Source organism: Artibeus jamaicensis, unplaced genomic scaffold (genome assembly GCF_021234435.1).
Source record: "Artibeus jamaicensis isolate MK-2021 breed Jamaican fruit bat unplaced genomic scaffold, CSHL_Jam_final contig_3206, whole genome shotgun sequence".
NCBI classification, from domain to species: Eukaryota; Metazoa; Chordata; class Mammalia; order Chiroptera; family Phyllostomidae; genus Artibeus; species Artibeus jamaicensis.
Window position 1 is genome coordinate 2,182,949 of NW_026521757.1, and position 16,581 is coordinate 2,199,529.

General features: G+C 36.7%; 1 protein-coding gene across 2 annotated transcripts in view; it reads left to right on the forward strand.

Moving 5' to 3' along the window:
* The window catches only part of EPHA6 (EPH receptor A6), a 911,975-nt gene that overhangs the window by 552,662 nt on the left and 342,732 nt on the right, over window positions 1-16,581 (forward strand). The window lies entirely within an intron of this gene.

Sequence of the window (16,581 nt, forward strand, 5' to 3'; positions counted from 1 at the left end):
CAGATTAACACAGAAGATATAAAATGTTTATTTCTTTCACGACTTGCTCTAGGAGTTTCACTATATAAAAAGAAGTAGTTACAGTTTTGCTGATATAACATTATTTCTAAATTCACTTTGGAAGAAAGGGTGAAACGGAATTACTATAATCTAAAAAGACTATGTGTGGTCATATTCCTTGCCAATGAATTCAAAGTTCGACTCTATTATAACTTACAAGGATAACTTAATGAATAAATAGAAATAGCTGGTCATTTCAAATTTTTCTCTACATTTGTGTCAGCTGTTTTATTTATAAGAAGCAAGCAAGATAAATCTGGTTAATAAATCAACTGCTAACCTTAATTTCCATTTTTGCCATTTACAAATGTTCTCAATTACTACATTTCCATGAATTTTATACTTACTTACTTTTATTATTTTCACACTCTTTCTTTATGCTCCCCTTCATTATTCCTTATCATTATGGTGGTGCTGCTACAGATATTGCAGCAGACCACATGTTCAAGTTTGATAGTCTCATTGTGCTAATACTATTCTAGAATATTCATAAGGAGAACATTAAATTTTAAAATTAAATGTAAAAATTATATATAATATTCGATGGTATACTACAATAAGAAAGAACTTGCATTTCTGTGTCTTACCAGAAGCAAAAAAATATCATAAATAAATTAAGGTCTTCTCTAAAAAAATATAGGACCAAGAAAAGAACCAAGTATTTTTCTATTCTATTGCTTCTGAGCAAATATAAGTTTGAAAAAGGGAGTAACTCAGAAGAACGGCTGAATCCATTTTGACATTCTAGTAATTTCAGCATTATGTGGTCAATGAAAACTGTCATTATTATTAATTCACATGGATAAACTCATAGTGTAAGACAGGAGGAGTTTACTGACTTTAAATTCGATTAGAGATTCTGCACATTAGCCAGGCCAGCATGTGTTTAGACATCTCCTTGCTCTACTCTTTCAAATGTTACTCTGTGTAGCTGTCCAACAATACACATGTGTTTTGTTCTCTAATTTAATAGATCTTCATCTATTCACAAATTCTAATTATTAAAAAGCGATTCACACATACATATAAGCAACTTTCAGAGGATGAAAATATTTCTCTGTGTTTTATAAAGGTTATATTTCCTAAACAGCAAATTGCTCTTATTTTATAGTCATATCTGTATCATGTTTGAATATGAAGATAACTTGCAATTTTCCAAATAAGGACAAATTATACAGATTCTATAAGAAAGGGAACCACATTCATCCAGTCAAAATTTTAGAAATTAGTAAGTAAAATATGAAAGATGGTGATTGACATAATATTTATGTTTTAATTATGGAACAAATAATATTTTGAAGAAGTTTATTCTAAAGAAAATGGCAGCGATCTAATGCTAATGGATTAAACATAGAATTGAAAGTCAAAGATTTCTAATTCATGTTTTGACACTGACTCTTGTTATGTTTATGGCCAAGAAAAAAAAGTCAATTAATTTCTCTCTGTCTCGGACTTTACACTTACAAAATGGAAATGAAGATATCTAATATCTTCTAATATGTTGTAAAAGTTAATTATAAACTTACTTGAAGATGAAAAGCACACTAAATCAGTATTAAATATTATTTAAGTGAGCATTAGGGAAATGTTAGCACATAATACAAAATCAGAACACAATAGCACGGGAATTGTGTAAAAGCTAAATAAAATATATTATCTTTTTATACATAAATACATAATGTACAGGCAACCGAAGATGTTAGAATATAAACCTTTCAGAGAGAGCATAGATGACTGACAGCATTAAAACTTTTCCCAACTATGACTTCAAATTCTAACCATACATTTTACCTGTCATCATTTATAATACCATTTCTTCTCCCAAGAAAAAATTTCTATAAAGCTTATAACTAGGGCAAATTACAATAGCATTCTTAGTTATAAATAATTTCCTTCTTTATTAGGAACCTAAATATCACTCAATAAGAAAGACAGTTAATTCTTGTATTATTATTTATTAATTATTGTATTATTTTCCCACATGAACAACTGTAACCCTGCTTTTGCCCCACTGTGTAAATGCAAATGATCCCATTTTTGGAGCACAGATATTCTTCCATATGTGTATATTTGTGTATGATTATATGAGTATAAAGAACTATAACATTTCTTTAGGAATAGTGTATATACAATATGCTCTTTCAAGTGTTGCTTATCGAGGTAGAGTGGGATGCAGAACAAAGGTGAGTGAATAAAGACAGAGGGAGGTAGCAGTGTAGATAAATATGAATAGATGGTTTAATGGATGGACCCTAAATAGCTTTGGTAGTTGTCTTAGATGGAGTTGCCCAAAAGTAGACCCTGAGACAGCAATCTGCATACAAGTGACTAAGGTAACTCTCAGGAGAACTGCTAAGGGAATGGAGGCAGCAGGACTGGGAAGGAAGATGCCAATCAAACTCAGAGTGACTAAGGGGAGCTCTGCAATCTAAATCACATCTCGGAGTTCACATTATGGAAACAAAGAAGCTGAGCTTATGTACTCTGATAGGATCAACAGAAAAGAACAGGAGAGAGAAAAACAGAAAATATCTTATTGGCTGGGGCCACATAGTAATCTTGTTTGGGATGAGAAGGAACAAGAAAGTACAGAGCTCAGAGCTGGCTTGGCTTTCAGGGACTGGCTGACTGGATACGCTGCGGTTTGGGTCTGGCAGAGCATTTTTTACAGGGACACGAGAGTTGTCTAAGTTTGGTTTGCTGACATGGCACTCAGGTAGGCACATCGCTATCTTGGGCCTAGAAGGTTATTTTAACAGAACTAAGACATCTGCTCTCAGCCCTTCAGTCGCCACCTTCAGAATGTTGCAAACCCTACTACACTTACAAAATATCAAAAATTTGCCCTGGCTGGTGCGGCTCAGTGGATTGCACACCCACCTGTGAATGGAAAGTTTGCAGGTAGGATTCCCAGTCAGGGCACATGCCTGGGTTGCAGGCCAGGTCCCCAGCAGGGAGTGCATGAGAGGCAACCACACACTAATGTCTCGCTCCCTCTCTTTCACCCTCCCTGCCCCTCTCTAAAAATAAGTAAATAAAATCTTTTTTTTAAATATCAAAAATTCCATCAAATATCAAACATAGCCTTCTCTTGTTTCTACTCTTCCCGTCTCTTTACCCTTTCTGTTCACATTCTGAATTTTTGCTCTCCTTCCCCACCATGGCACTCCTCTTGCTTCTTTGTTTTTTTTTTTTATATTTATATATCTCAAAATAACCTTAATTAGAGTTACTGATTTGTGCATCTTACTCCACTCTTTTATGAGCCCTGAAGAAGGGAGATCATTTTTTGTTGCTTTTGTCACCCAACCTGCAATCATTGCCTAACACAGCTGTTTTCTTTCAAGAGAAATTAGTAAAGTTCCTTTTTGTTAAGAACTCATTCACAGGAAATTGACAAAAGTCATCAGCCACTGTGAACTTACCCCTAGAACTCAAAAAAAGAAAAGAAAGAAAACCTCCAGGACTTCCTATTTCTACCTGCTCATAAGGGCACTACAGGGCTGTCCCTCAGCTGAGAATGGTCTGTTGATAACTAGAAAGTAAGCTCATGAGGGCAGGGATTTCCTTTGTCCACTTTTAAGTCCCCAAATGCTCTGAAAGACTCATATCCAATAATTCATTGACAGTAGTTGGCCAACTATACATCAGGTACTTTTTAAAGTCATTCACATTGATTAATTCCATCCTGCAACCCTTTTGAAATAAATGCTGTTACTCTTCCATTTTGTAGATGAACAAAGTAAGGAAACCAAGTAACTTTGCCAAAATCACACAGCAAGTAAGTGTTTGCTAACACTGGCCTTGCTCCTTACATGGCAACTGGACTTCTCTGAAAAGTCAGTGCTTTTCTGCTGATGCTGGTTTTTAGATTCCCTGAGGCCAAACACTTCATTAGTCTCTACTGCCCACTTTGCATCTGTAAAATGTCAGCAATAAAACATACCTGTCTCACCAGGGTGTTGTACGCTCCACTAATTACCAACTGGTAGCTCATTTTGAAACATGAATCCCTCATAACACTTCATTATTCTTATATCCAGTATTTAAAGACACTGACTGGTAAAGTCTTTTTCTTAAAGTCCTCTTGTTAATTCTCATCACAGTCAGCAGTTTTTAGATTTTGTTCAAGAAAACTCATGACAAAGAAAGCATTCTTATATCCAGATGGTCGATAATTATCTGTATAAAATACTGAATGGATACAGTCTGCTCTCGTTGCACCTAGTTCACTGATTATAGAATAAGGTATTACATAAAAATTTCATGTCATGAGAACCGTGTGTTGTTAAAAAGGGGAAGAGATTCATGGTAAGCTTGTCATCATGGGAAATATTTTCATCATTCAGGGATGATTTGAAGTCATTTCTTGTGAGGAAGGTGGAATTCATGACATCCTTTATAAAAGGCACATACTTCTCAAAATCAAGCATTGCACAGTAAGTCTCCTTCTCCAAACTTCATTCCTGTGTTATTCTACTTTTTCAAAATAGTTTTCACCAGATAATAATTCAATGAGGTCACTCATTGTTCTAAAGACATATAACTAGTAAACCTGCATGTTTATTTGATTCAAAATATGTGACACAGTTATTATAGAAATAATTGAAGAAAGAAAAACATCTTTGCTTATAAAATGGTCAATATAAAGTCCTCATTTTCTTTTGTTATACAGTGGCCCCAGATTATCCTAAGGGGATTGGTTTCAGGAACCCCCTCAGATATGAACCAAAACCCTTGAATGCTGAAATCACATATATAAAATGGTGTTGTATTTGTATATATCCTATGTACAACCTCCCTTACACTTCAAATTATTTCTTGATTACTTATAATGCCTAATACAATGTAAATGCATTTGAAATAGTTGTTATACTGTGTAGCTTAGGGAATAATGACAGGAAAAAAATCTGTAGACTTTTAGTACAGATACAACATTCATAGGCCTAAAGACACATAGTACATGTGAGCGACAATCTAGCTTTTTTCAATTATTTTTGATCTGCGGTTGTTTGAGTCTGAGTATGCAGAACCCACAGATACAGAGGGCCAACTCTATTTCCTTCACTTAGGTTTTGCCCAATGGAGAATTTTCTCTTCATTTCCCAGGAATGCTACTCTTACTTCCATCTACTATTTAGGTACAAAAACGTATCTCTTTCATTCATTCCCTGCATTTTCCTTCCCCTATTACTATCTGACTTGAACATTTTGTAACCTAAAAGTAAGCCTGCATGTAAACCTAAGCGTGCTTATTAGAGAGGAACTAAGAAAAGTGTGGTTGAGGAAGGGGCATGTGGACCACCTGGATCACATGGAGATCTTGTTGGAATGCAGATTACGATTCAGTTGACTGGGCGTGGGTTAACGGCGGGGGGGGGAGGATGGGATGGGATCCACATTGGGAACAAGCACAAGGAATGCCAGCACTGCTCCAAAGACCAGTCTTTGAACTGTAGGTCTCTGAAAGCCCTGCTTCTTCATTGCCTCACTTTATCAAGTGTGAATAGAGGTAAAATAACCACAACTCTCTAAACATACTCATGGTCTTAAATACTGCGCCATCTTTATAAGTATCATTTACCCGTATTTCATCACTTTTATGGCATTAGAACTTAAATTATTAATCCGAATCAAAATGCAGTAATAAAAGAATGAGTCAGATTCAGATACAATTGAGTGCTTCTAATGGAATCAGCAAATTCCTGAGCTGTTAAATAAAATTTGGAGTTTTTCTTACTTCTCATAATTCTTATTTGTTGCAATGTCCAACATAGAGAAATTGGACATGAGCATTTGGTATTAATTAAAACAAAATTACCTGATAGAAAATGGAGAGCAGAGGAATTTCCTGGTACAAACTTTCTGTATGCAGATCTCATAAGCAATTTCCATCTTGCACAGCAAACACCATCAGGTAGAAGCCTGTCTGGCTTGTGCACCAGGCAGTCTTCATGGTGTAACAGTGGGGAATTGTCACCCACCCCATGGTTCTTTTGACATTGTTTCTGTAAGTGCTGACTCTGACTAATAAGTAGCTTGTAGATAAACAGCATGTTTGTGTAAGGATCCTATGAACTAACTTCAAAAGATACAGACACCAACCTTCAGGCATTCCAGCTTTGGGAGATTTGCTGACCTTCACCCATGGAGCCTGACTGATATGAAAAGCCAAGATGAGTAAACCAGGAGGATGCCCACTGGACCATCACTTGCCTTGTCAAAATGGACTGCACTCATCTGCATGTAGAGAACTGTTCAGCCCCTCCCTGATCTTTGGCCTATTCCCCTCTCCCTCCTTATAAAATACCTCTGCCTGCACTGAGATGTGAGATGGGCTTTGAGATGCAAGTCCCCCATCGTCCCAGGAGATAGGCTTTGCAACATGGGTCTCCCATCTTACAGGTGGCTGACACCTGAAAATAAAATACTTTCTTTTCTTTACATGAGCATCTGACCCTAGCTTATCAGTTTTCTTAGCACCAGCAGCCTGACCTGCTCAGTTACATTGGTGCCTGGAGCAGAGCTTCTCCGGCAGCAAGCCTGGGGCCGGTGCCAGTACTGCACCAACAACAGACCTATGTGGACTGAACGTATTCAAGTAGAAAGACATTTAGAAAATACTTAACCGCATTGCATCAAGCATAGGGTCCGCATGAAAATTACAAGTATAGAGCAAATACTGTGTATGTCCTATTTCAAAGGAGTTATACTAACTTTTGTTTGATTTTTAAAAATAGATTTGTTAAAATTACAGAAGCTGGATTTAGTATGTCAAAGTTTGCTACATCTAAAAAAGGAAAAAATAAGTTGGTAGAACCAAGTATTCTACATATACTTCATTTAAAACTTTAGAATATGCCTAAATTTATAGAACAAAATTAAGATTATAAACATAGTGAGTATCAAAGTGTACATTCTGGTTTCCAAGAACAATAAAACAACCCCTTCTCCACATGTTCAGGTGGCCAGGGGTTCTTTTGGTGACATGCAGTCACCAGGAGTGAAATTTTAGCCCTGAGGTGCTGTGTAAGGCTGCACCTAATTACACTTGTGCCACCTCTATTTCAATCAGCTATAAATTCCACATTTTAATTCAATTTCATATCCTAACGTTGTAATCAGTTACTTTCACTTTCCTTGTCATACCTTTCTTAAATTGCTTCCTCATCACTTCCTTGAATTCCATGTTTTTATCTGTTTTTTTGAAGCAGTGAATAAACTGAGTTGTTTTCCAGTCTTGAGATTATATGATTGCAGAAACACAATATTTTTATTACATCTTGCCTTGCTATGCAAAGTCATAGGAAACAATCCAGTAAGAGTAATCAAGGAATGATAGATCTGCTATTTCTAATAAAAATATGAAATATAAAAGAATTTCAGAAAATACATGAAAACCTCAAGTTGAAAGAGTAAGTTAATTTCCAAGAGTAATTAATTTCAACATAGATTTCCAAATCTATGTACCCTATAATGAAATTTTGCATTTCTAAAAAAAGAGAAAAACATAAAGCTATTTTTAAACGATTAATTAAATCAATTTTCACTTTCTCTTAAAAATTATTGTTTGGAGGGGAGAAGTAATACATTGTAACATATGACTTAGAGGATATAGAATCCACAATATCAAATTATTAGAAGACCACAACTTTCCTTTAAGTAGTGGGAGGTGGTGAGAATTAATACCAGAAACCATTCTCGGTAAAGTATTTGGAATACTGCCCACCAAGAACCAGTGTAGTCAGGGAGTATGCAGCATTTGTATTTTTCTATTATGTTTTCATTCTTTCAGAAAATGTATTCTAGGGAGTAACAAGGACACAAATTCAGACTTTCTCTAAATTTATGATCTAGTCTGGTGAAAATCAGAGAAACAAAAATCCCGCAGACAGGCAGGCACCAATTACTCAAATGTAACACTGCCATCAATTTAGACTGCATTCAGTAAGCCTTCAAAAATGTATTTTTTCATTAGTGGAAAATGTGAATATAATATTGCTACTTTTGAAAGCCAAACATTTACAAATCAGACATCCTTTTATTTTAAAATGATGAAAGAGTAAATACTACTATTATATAATCCCTGTAGGTAAATATTGTCAGATTTTCTAATATAAATTTCAAGCTAAAAGTAAGTAGATTATGCCTTCCAATCCTTAGCAAGTTTTCCCCTTGATCACTGGCCTTATTAAAGTGTTGAATGAGTCATACTCCTGAGGGATAAATGTAAGATTTGCTCATTTCAAATATAGTTAAAAACACAGTGTGGTGATTGTTGGAGAGAAGGGACTAGAAGGGGACTAAATGGTAATGGGGGAAAATACAATAAAAATTAAATTAAAAAAAACATATTTTTGCCTATTTTAAACAATTACCATTTGGGGCTAGAAGTACAAACATAATTAACAATTCATTTATTTTTTCTCTTCTGCTACTCTACTGTTACTCTCCTTCACCCAGCACTTAATGAGAAAATCTATAAATTGAATGAAAATACACTTATTTCTAGCCTCTTCAACAAATGGTGTTGGGAGAACTGGACAACTACATGCAAAAAAAATGAAACTTGAGCACAAACTTACACCATACACCAAAATAAATTCAAGGTGGATAAAAGACTTAAATATAAGCCATGACACCATTAAAATCCTAGAGAAGAACATTGGCAGGAAAATCTCAGATATTTCACGCAGCAACATTTTTACCGATATGTCCCCTAGAGCAAGGGACATAAAGGAAAGAATAAACAAATGGGATCTCATCAAAATAAAAAGCTTCTGCACAGCTAAAGAAAACAGTATTAAAATAAAAAGAGAACCAACTGTATGGGAAAACATATTTGCCAATGATACCTCAGACAAAGGTTTATTCTCCAAAATATACAAAGAACTCACATTTAAAATATGGGCAAAGGACTTGAACAGATACTTCTCCAAGGAGGACATAGAGAGGATCCAGAAACACATGAAAAGATGCGCAATATCACTAGCTATCAGAGAGATGCAAATTAAAACCACAATGAGGTACCACTTTACACTGGTCAGAATGGCCATCATAAAAAAAGAAACAAACAAGTGTTGGAGAGGTTGTGGAGAAAAGGGGACCCTAGTTCACTGTTGGTGGGATTGCAGACTGGTACAACCACTATGAGAAACAGTATGGAATTTTCTAAGAAAACTAAAAATGAATATGCTTGTTGACCCAGCAATTCTACTGCTAGGATTATATCCTAAGAACCCTGAAACACCAATCCAAAAGAACCTATGCACACCAATGTTCATAGCATCACAATTCACAATGGCCAAGAGTTGGAAGCAACCTAGGTGCCCAGCAGTAAATGAATGGATCAAAAAATTGTGGTACATATACACAATGGAATTCTATGCAGCAGAAAGAAAGAAGGAGCTCCTACCCTTTGCAATAGCATGGATGGAACTGGAAAGCATTATGCTAAATGAAATAGGCCAGGTGTTGAAAGACAAATACGATATGATCTCACCTTGAACAGGAAGCTAAACAATAAAACAAACAAGCAAACAAAATAAAAACAAAGACACTGAAATAGAGAACAGGGGGACAGTGACCAGAGGGGAGAGGGGAGGGAATTTAAGGGGAAAAAGGGGGAGGGATTTGGAGGAATAAGTATAAAGAACACATGGACAAGAACTAAGGGGGGCGGAAATGGGAGGGAGGTGGGGGGGCGATAGGGGGTGGGCTGGGATGGGAGTAAAAGACAGAAAACTGTACTTGAACAACAAATTTAATTTTAAAAAAATACACTTATTTTTTCTGAGGATTTTTAAGCCTGTAATTATATGAAAAGTCACGTGATGTTATCTTGAGAGATTTCAAAAAGAGTAGAGGTGGCACTTTACAGAATGTATCGTTTGCCTCCATCTGCTTTCAGGGATTCCTCGGGAAATGCTAATAAAGGAGATGGGGGCCAATAGGGAGCACAGCAGAGTAGCAACTTTCCTTGGTAGCCAATCAGGAATTTAGTGGGGTTTCCTTTTTGAAAATAGTTCACTCCAATAAGTACTTTTGCGAAAGGTGTGTACGTGTTTTTAAACAGTTTGTTTGTAAGCACAGCTTTTATTAGGCCCCAGAGATTTCAAAATATTGTAATATTATAAAGAAAATTCAATCTTTTATTAACAATTTCCTTTAGAACTATGTGAGCTGCTCTGTGCCCCTGTGCCTGACGTGGTTTTGCCACTGCTCTTCCAGCCGGAGGGCAAGTCTGACATCGAGGCCTGCAGGGTGGTGTCCAGAGTTAGGGCACCTGCCCTTTTGGAGCCACAGAGCCCTTCCTGAAAGGCCTTGGTCTGATTCTGCTGAAAAAAAATTAGAGAAATAAAAAATGAGTTGGAAGCTAAAATGTTTGCACATTTCTAATTCTTGACCCTACTTTTGCAGTTTTGAATGAAGGTAGAAAACAAAATCTTGGCGTTGATACCTAAATTTTGATTATGAAAAAAATACTCATATTTACTGAGTGCACTTTACCTGAATTAATTTATTTTAAGGCAAGTTAATTAGCTGCTAACTAATTGAGAGACACCTACCTGCTTCTTAATCACCAATTTTAACTTCCAACCAGCAATTTAACAAGAAACTAATAAAAAGATACTTAGATATTGATGAAACATTAAGAATGACTAGACAGTTGCTCATTTCATTTTTCTTCTGTTTCTTATTGAATTTTTGGTGACTCATTAGTCCACTGTTTTTACACATGAGAAAATAGTACTATGATTTAAAATCACAAAGCAATTAAAATAAAACATAGTGCTACTATCACCTCTGTCTCTTTTAGACCATAAACAATGCTTCAAATTCCATCAACCAAATTGAGAATAACCTTATTATATTCTTTTATAATACAGATTATAATAAGGATTTATAATAAGTATTCTTATTATATCCTCAGATTCTTGAGAATCAAGAAACTAATACTCGATCTAAGTCATAGTGAATTTTGACAGGTCTGGGTTAGAATTCAAGCTTTCACACTATTTAGATGCGTGACCATCTATAGCTAGTTTTGTTCTTATTTTCCTAATCTGTTAGGAGAGAAATGACAGCTGCATGAGCTAGAATGAGGAATAGCTTAAACAAGACTTTTAAATGCAAGTCATTTATTTCACGTTACTACTTAGAAAGAGTAAGCATTCAATAGATATAACCTACTAATATCAAAATCAGTTTTAGTATTGGGACCAGTTTGTGTTTTAATAAGGCTCCAGTTCCCATAGTGAAGGTCCTCTAAATTTTTGTTACTCACACAAAGTGGCATTGTACTGAAACCACAAACCCAATCATCCAAAGGATTATTCTGCTCTATAGATCATGTGGTAATAAAACAGGTGTAAAGATAGTAACTGGTGTATAAACTACAGAAAAGAACCAGTTCTTACATTTAAAAACTACCATCCACATTAATATTAACCAACTGATACCATTCCACAGTATTATTTTATTGTCAGGGAAAAAGTTTTAACATAAGAATGTGATAATATTTTAATTTGGAAATCACAATTGATTTTTTTAAATATGAATTTTGTAATTTATATATTGAAAAACATTTGACATTAAGTAAAAGACAGATTATATACAAATGTCTAGTAGTGTGATCATAAACATGAAAAATAATTTCATTATCATTGGACTTTCTAAGTACGTATGAGATATGTTGACACACGCAATATATTCTTTGATCCAGGATTCTCGCCCCTCTGTTTAGGGTAAGTTCTTTATACTATGGGAACTGCTCATGAAGCATGATGGTCTACTACTTATTTTGGCAGATTTTATTATTGTATTAGTTGGGATAAATTACTCTACTGTGCCCATCTTTTCATGTCTTCCTTCATGGTTCTTTTTTCCTCTTTGACTTTCTTCATACTTCTTAAAAAGCCAAAGTAGATTATGCAGAGGATATATATTAGTCAAACATTCCCTTCCCCTCATTTACTATCTCTGCAATAGCAGCCTTTTCTTTCTCTCTCTTAATCATTCATGCAATAGAAATCTATAAAAAAGTAGCAATACTGTGGTGAATAAAGTATTCATTTACAAAGGGATTCCCACACTGAAAGCATGAGAACCCTCTTAGAATTCTACAATTTAAAAATATGAATGGTCATTAGAGCAATTTAAGCTAACTCTATGGTATATATTAGGAAGCTAGAGAACAGAGTATCTGCGACATGTGATATTGGCAAAGACCACAATATATGTGTCTGTTTTCTTCTAATATTCTCTATTACCTCTTCTTAGTAAGCACCACCATTTGGAAAATGTTATTTAATAAGCTAACCTTATAGTAAAATATACTAATCTACAAGTTCACTATACTCATTTTTCATTGCTGTATAATGAGTTACCCCAAAATTTAACAGCTTAAAAAATGAATGTGTTGCAGTCAGGCAACCCCATGTTGTGGGCTACGGTCAGCTGAAGGCTTAACTAAGGTTGAAAAATCCTATTTCAAGCTCATTCATGACTATTGGCAGGAAGATTCAGCTTCTCATCACAGGGGCCTTATCACATCTGAAAGAGACTACACATTTAAAACCAAAAAGGCAGTGTCTTTTATAATATAAGCTTAGAAGTTGCTCTCACTTCAGTAATATTCTATGGGTCACACAGACCAACCCTGGTGTAATATGGGAGGGGACTGTATAACAGTGTTATTACTAGAAGGGGTGGGGATCATGAGGGTCAATCTTAGAAGGTGGCCACAATATCTCACAGTGTTGGAAGAACCTGTGATACTTCAGTTTGACTTCATCAGAAAATCTGTGAAGAAATGCTATATACCTATTCTGAAATGCCCATGGTCTTATAAAAATACTCTAGATAGTTCAGTGATATGGACAATTCATTTTTCAGAATTTCTCTGGAAGATGGACTGTGGTGTCCAAAATTCAACATATGAACCTTAACTTTATACACATAACATCTCTTTTTCCCCAAATAACTCAGTCCTATCATTTAAATAACCTATATTGTTATTTTTGTTTATAAAATAAAAGTAAATTTAAAAACCTACATTTCCAAATAAGTAATACATGCATACTTTTTATTTCAAAGGTTAAACAGAAAAACTTATACCTTTGACCTTATATTCAGCCATATCCAAGGATTTATGTTGCTTTGACTCTTGCAAGACCTTAAAATATTTTTTTAGTTAAAGTAGACCAGATCCTGTGAGAGCACAATTCCTTGGCTTTATGAAAGGATAAATCCACCCTTGCAAACAACCAAAATATCTCTGTATGTAATCACTTCTAGGCAGTAAAGATAGATAGAAAAAAATTAATACTTTGTAAATAAGGTTATTAAAAAATAAAATATTTGAAATTTTTCTAAGTCAAAATTACTAAAAGTATAAAAACAAACATTGCTTGCCATATAGTTGTATAAGAAGTCACTATAAAGATTAATAGATCAACTCAAGTATGGAAAATTTTACCAGAGAAAGTACCATGAATTTCTGTGTGTGTGTGTGTGTGTGTGTATGTGTACAAAATTAAATCAAGCGAGGCCATTTTCCAAGAAATTTGGATTTGGATTACCTAATATATTCAAATAAATATCTTAATAAAGGCATTTTCCTGCTTCAACCAATCCTCTGCATTCTGCTATTTGGCTCATCTTTTTAAAAAATATATATTTTATTGATTATGCTATCACAGCTGTCCCATTCCCCCTCTTTATTCCCCTCCACCCTGCACACCCCCTCTCACCTACATTCCCCCCTTTAGTTCATTCATGTCCATGTGTCATAAGTTCTTTAGCTTCTACATTTCCCATACTATTCTTGCCCTCCCCCTGTCTATTTTCTACCTACCATCTATGCTACTTATTCTCTGTACCTTTTCCCTCTCTCTCCTCCTTCCACTCCCCTGTTGCTAACCCTCCATGTGATCTTCATTTCTGTGGTTCTGTTCCTGTTCTAGTTGTTTGCTTAGTTTGCTTTTGTTTTAGGCGTGGTTGTTAATAACTGTGAGTTTGCTGTCCTTTCACTGTTCATCTTTTTTTATCTTCTTTTTCTTAGATAAGTCCCTTTAACATTTCATATAATAAGGGCTTGGTGATGATGAACTCCTTTGTTGTGGACCACTCTGCATGGTTTCAGGAATTGTAACTCTACCCCCCCCCCATGGTTAAGAATGAGTGAGTGACCTCTGGAATGGGAGCCACAGGAGACAAAGCTTGTCTCTGGTAGCAAATGCTGCCCCAGTTTCCTCCCTGCCCCCAAAACATGGTCAGAATTCAGAGACGGGTAAGACCTCTCACAGCGGGGTGCAAACTAAGTCAGACTCCAACACGTGGGAGGCCATCATGGAAGGACTCAGGGGTACGCAACAAAGACTGAGCAATGGACCCTTGCCCCCTAGCTATGTGATAGCCTGAGTCCCCATGTCCTCTGGGAAAAGTGCTTCCTAGCTCTAACCTACTTAAGCTTGAATACCTGATGGGGAGGGGTGCAGCTCCTTGCCTTGCCAGAGCAGATCCCAGGGGGAAAAGCTGGCATCACAAAGAATTCCTCAAAAACCTGTGAAATCTGCTCTGCTAAGAGTGCTTTCACTCATATGTTAAGGGTCTGAGCAGGAAACCCTAAAGTTTCTGCAAAACTCCCTTCCTGATAGACTCTGAGTCAGACTAAGCTGTCAGATTTCTTTGAAATGTATCTACTGTTTGATCCTTACCACCTGTGTTCCTGTGAATTACAACCCAATAAAAGCCCCTGGAGGAAGGGGCTCAAAGCCTTCTTCCTCTGAGAAACTGGCCACCACTCCTGGCCCTTCCCTTTTGAGGGATCCGTCACCTCTCCTCCCCAAGCAGATCATGTCTTGGTAGTGTTTACTTTCATCCGTGGTGGACAGGGGACTTGGGGAAAAGTCGCCCCTACACTCCTTGAACTTGACCTTATCTGTTAAGTGCTTTATCTGTTCTTCCATTCTAAATGAAAGTTTCACTGGATAGAGTAATCTTGGGTATAGGTCCTTGCTTTTCATGACTTGGAATACTTCTCTCCAGCCCCTTCTTGCCTGTAAGGTCTCTTTTGAGAAATCAGCTGGCAGTGTGATGGGAACTCCTTTGTAGGTGACTGTCCCCTTATTTCTTGCTGCTTCTAGAATTCTCTCCTTCATTTTAATCTTGACTAATGTAATTATAATGTGCCTTGGTGTGTACCTCCTGGGGTCCAACTTCTTTGGGACTCTCTGAGCTTCCTGGACTTCCTGGAAGTCTATTTCCTTTGCCAGAACAGGGAAGTTCTCCTTTATTATTTGTTCAAATAAGTTTTCCACTTGTTGCTCTTTCTCTTCCCCTTCTGGTACCCCTATAATTTGGATGTTGCAGTGTTTAAAAATGTCCTGGAGGTTCCTAAGCCTCTCCTCATTTTGTTGAATTCTTATTTCTTCATTTTTTTCTGTTCAGTTGTTTCTTCTGGTCCACTCCCTTGATTTGAGTCCCAGTTTTCTTCCCATTACTATTGGTTCTCTGTGCATTTTCCTTCATTTCACTTAGTGTAGCTTTCATATGTTCCTCTAATTTGTAGCTAAAATTAACCAGTCTGTGAGCATCCTGATCACCAGTGTTTTGAACTGTGCATCTGACAGGTTGGCTATCTCTTGGTCTCTTAGATGTATTGGCTTTGGGGCTTTGATCTGTTCTTCCTTTTGAGTCTTTTTTTTTTTTTTGGTCTGTTTGCACCTGTTACATATGAGGGGCAGAGCCTTAAGTGTTCACCAGGGTGGGGCAATGCAGTGGCTAGGTTGTGATGCTGTATGTGGGGGCAGGGTCAGAGAGGGAACAATGGCACTTGCTCTGCTCTCTCTCGGATTTCAGTCTCTTCTGCCACTTGCCACAAGCAAATTGGGCCCTTCTGGTGCTGGTTCTCAGGTGGGTGGGCTTGTGTACATTCTAGGACCCTGTGGATCCCTCCAGCGAACTCTCCTGTGAGGCTGGGAGTCTCTCCCAGCACCTCACCCCCCACAAGTGGTTTCAATTGGTGCTTTTAGGCTTTATTTCCCATCACTGGGGTCCTGGGTTAGGTGATCTGTCTCACTGCCCATTTTCACCTGGTTTATCTGTGCACGAACGTGTGACTGCGATCAGCCAGTCACCTTGTATGCCTCACTGGGTCTGCTTGTTGCCACCCTATGTGCCTGGGGTCTGCCAACCACTGCCTATGTGCCTGGTTCCACCAGCCACTGCTTTTTCTTGCCAGCCAGCCACAGACTCCTCCCAGCCAGCCACAGACTCTACCCTTCTTACCGGTCTGGATGAATGGTTGTTGGACTTCCGTACAGCTCAATTTTTTTGTCAGTTCTGGTTGTTTTTTTGTTTCTAAATTTTTGTTGTCCTTAATTTTGGTTGTGTGAGGAGGCACAGTGTGTCTACCTATGCCTCCATCCTGGCTGGAAATTCTGGCTCATCTTTCTAATTGTTAATAAGAACCTCTCTTTAAAAAGAAATTTCTTTGAGAAAAGAAATTTAGAAAAA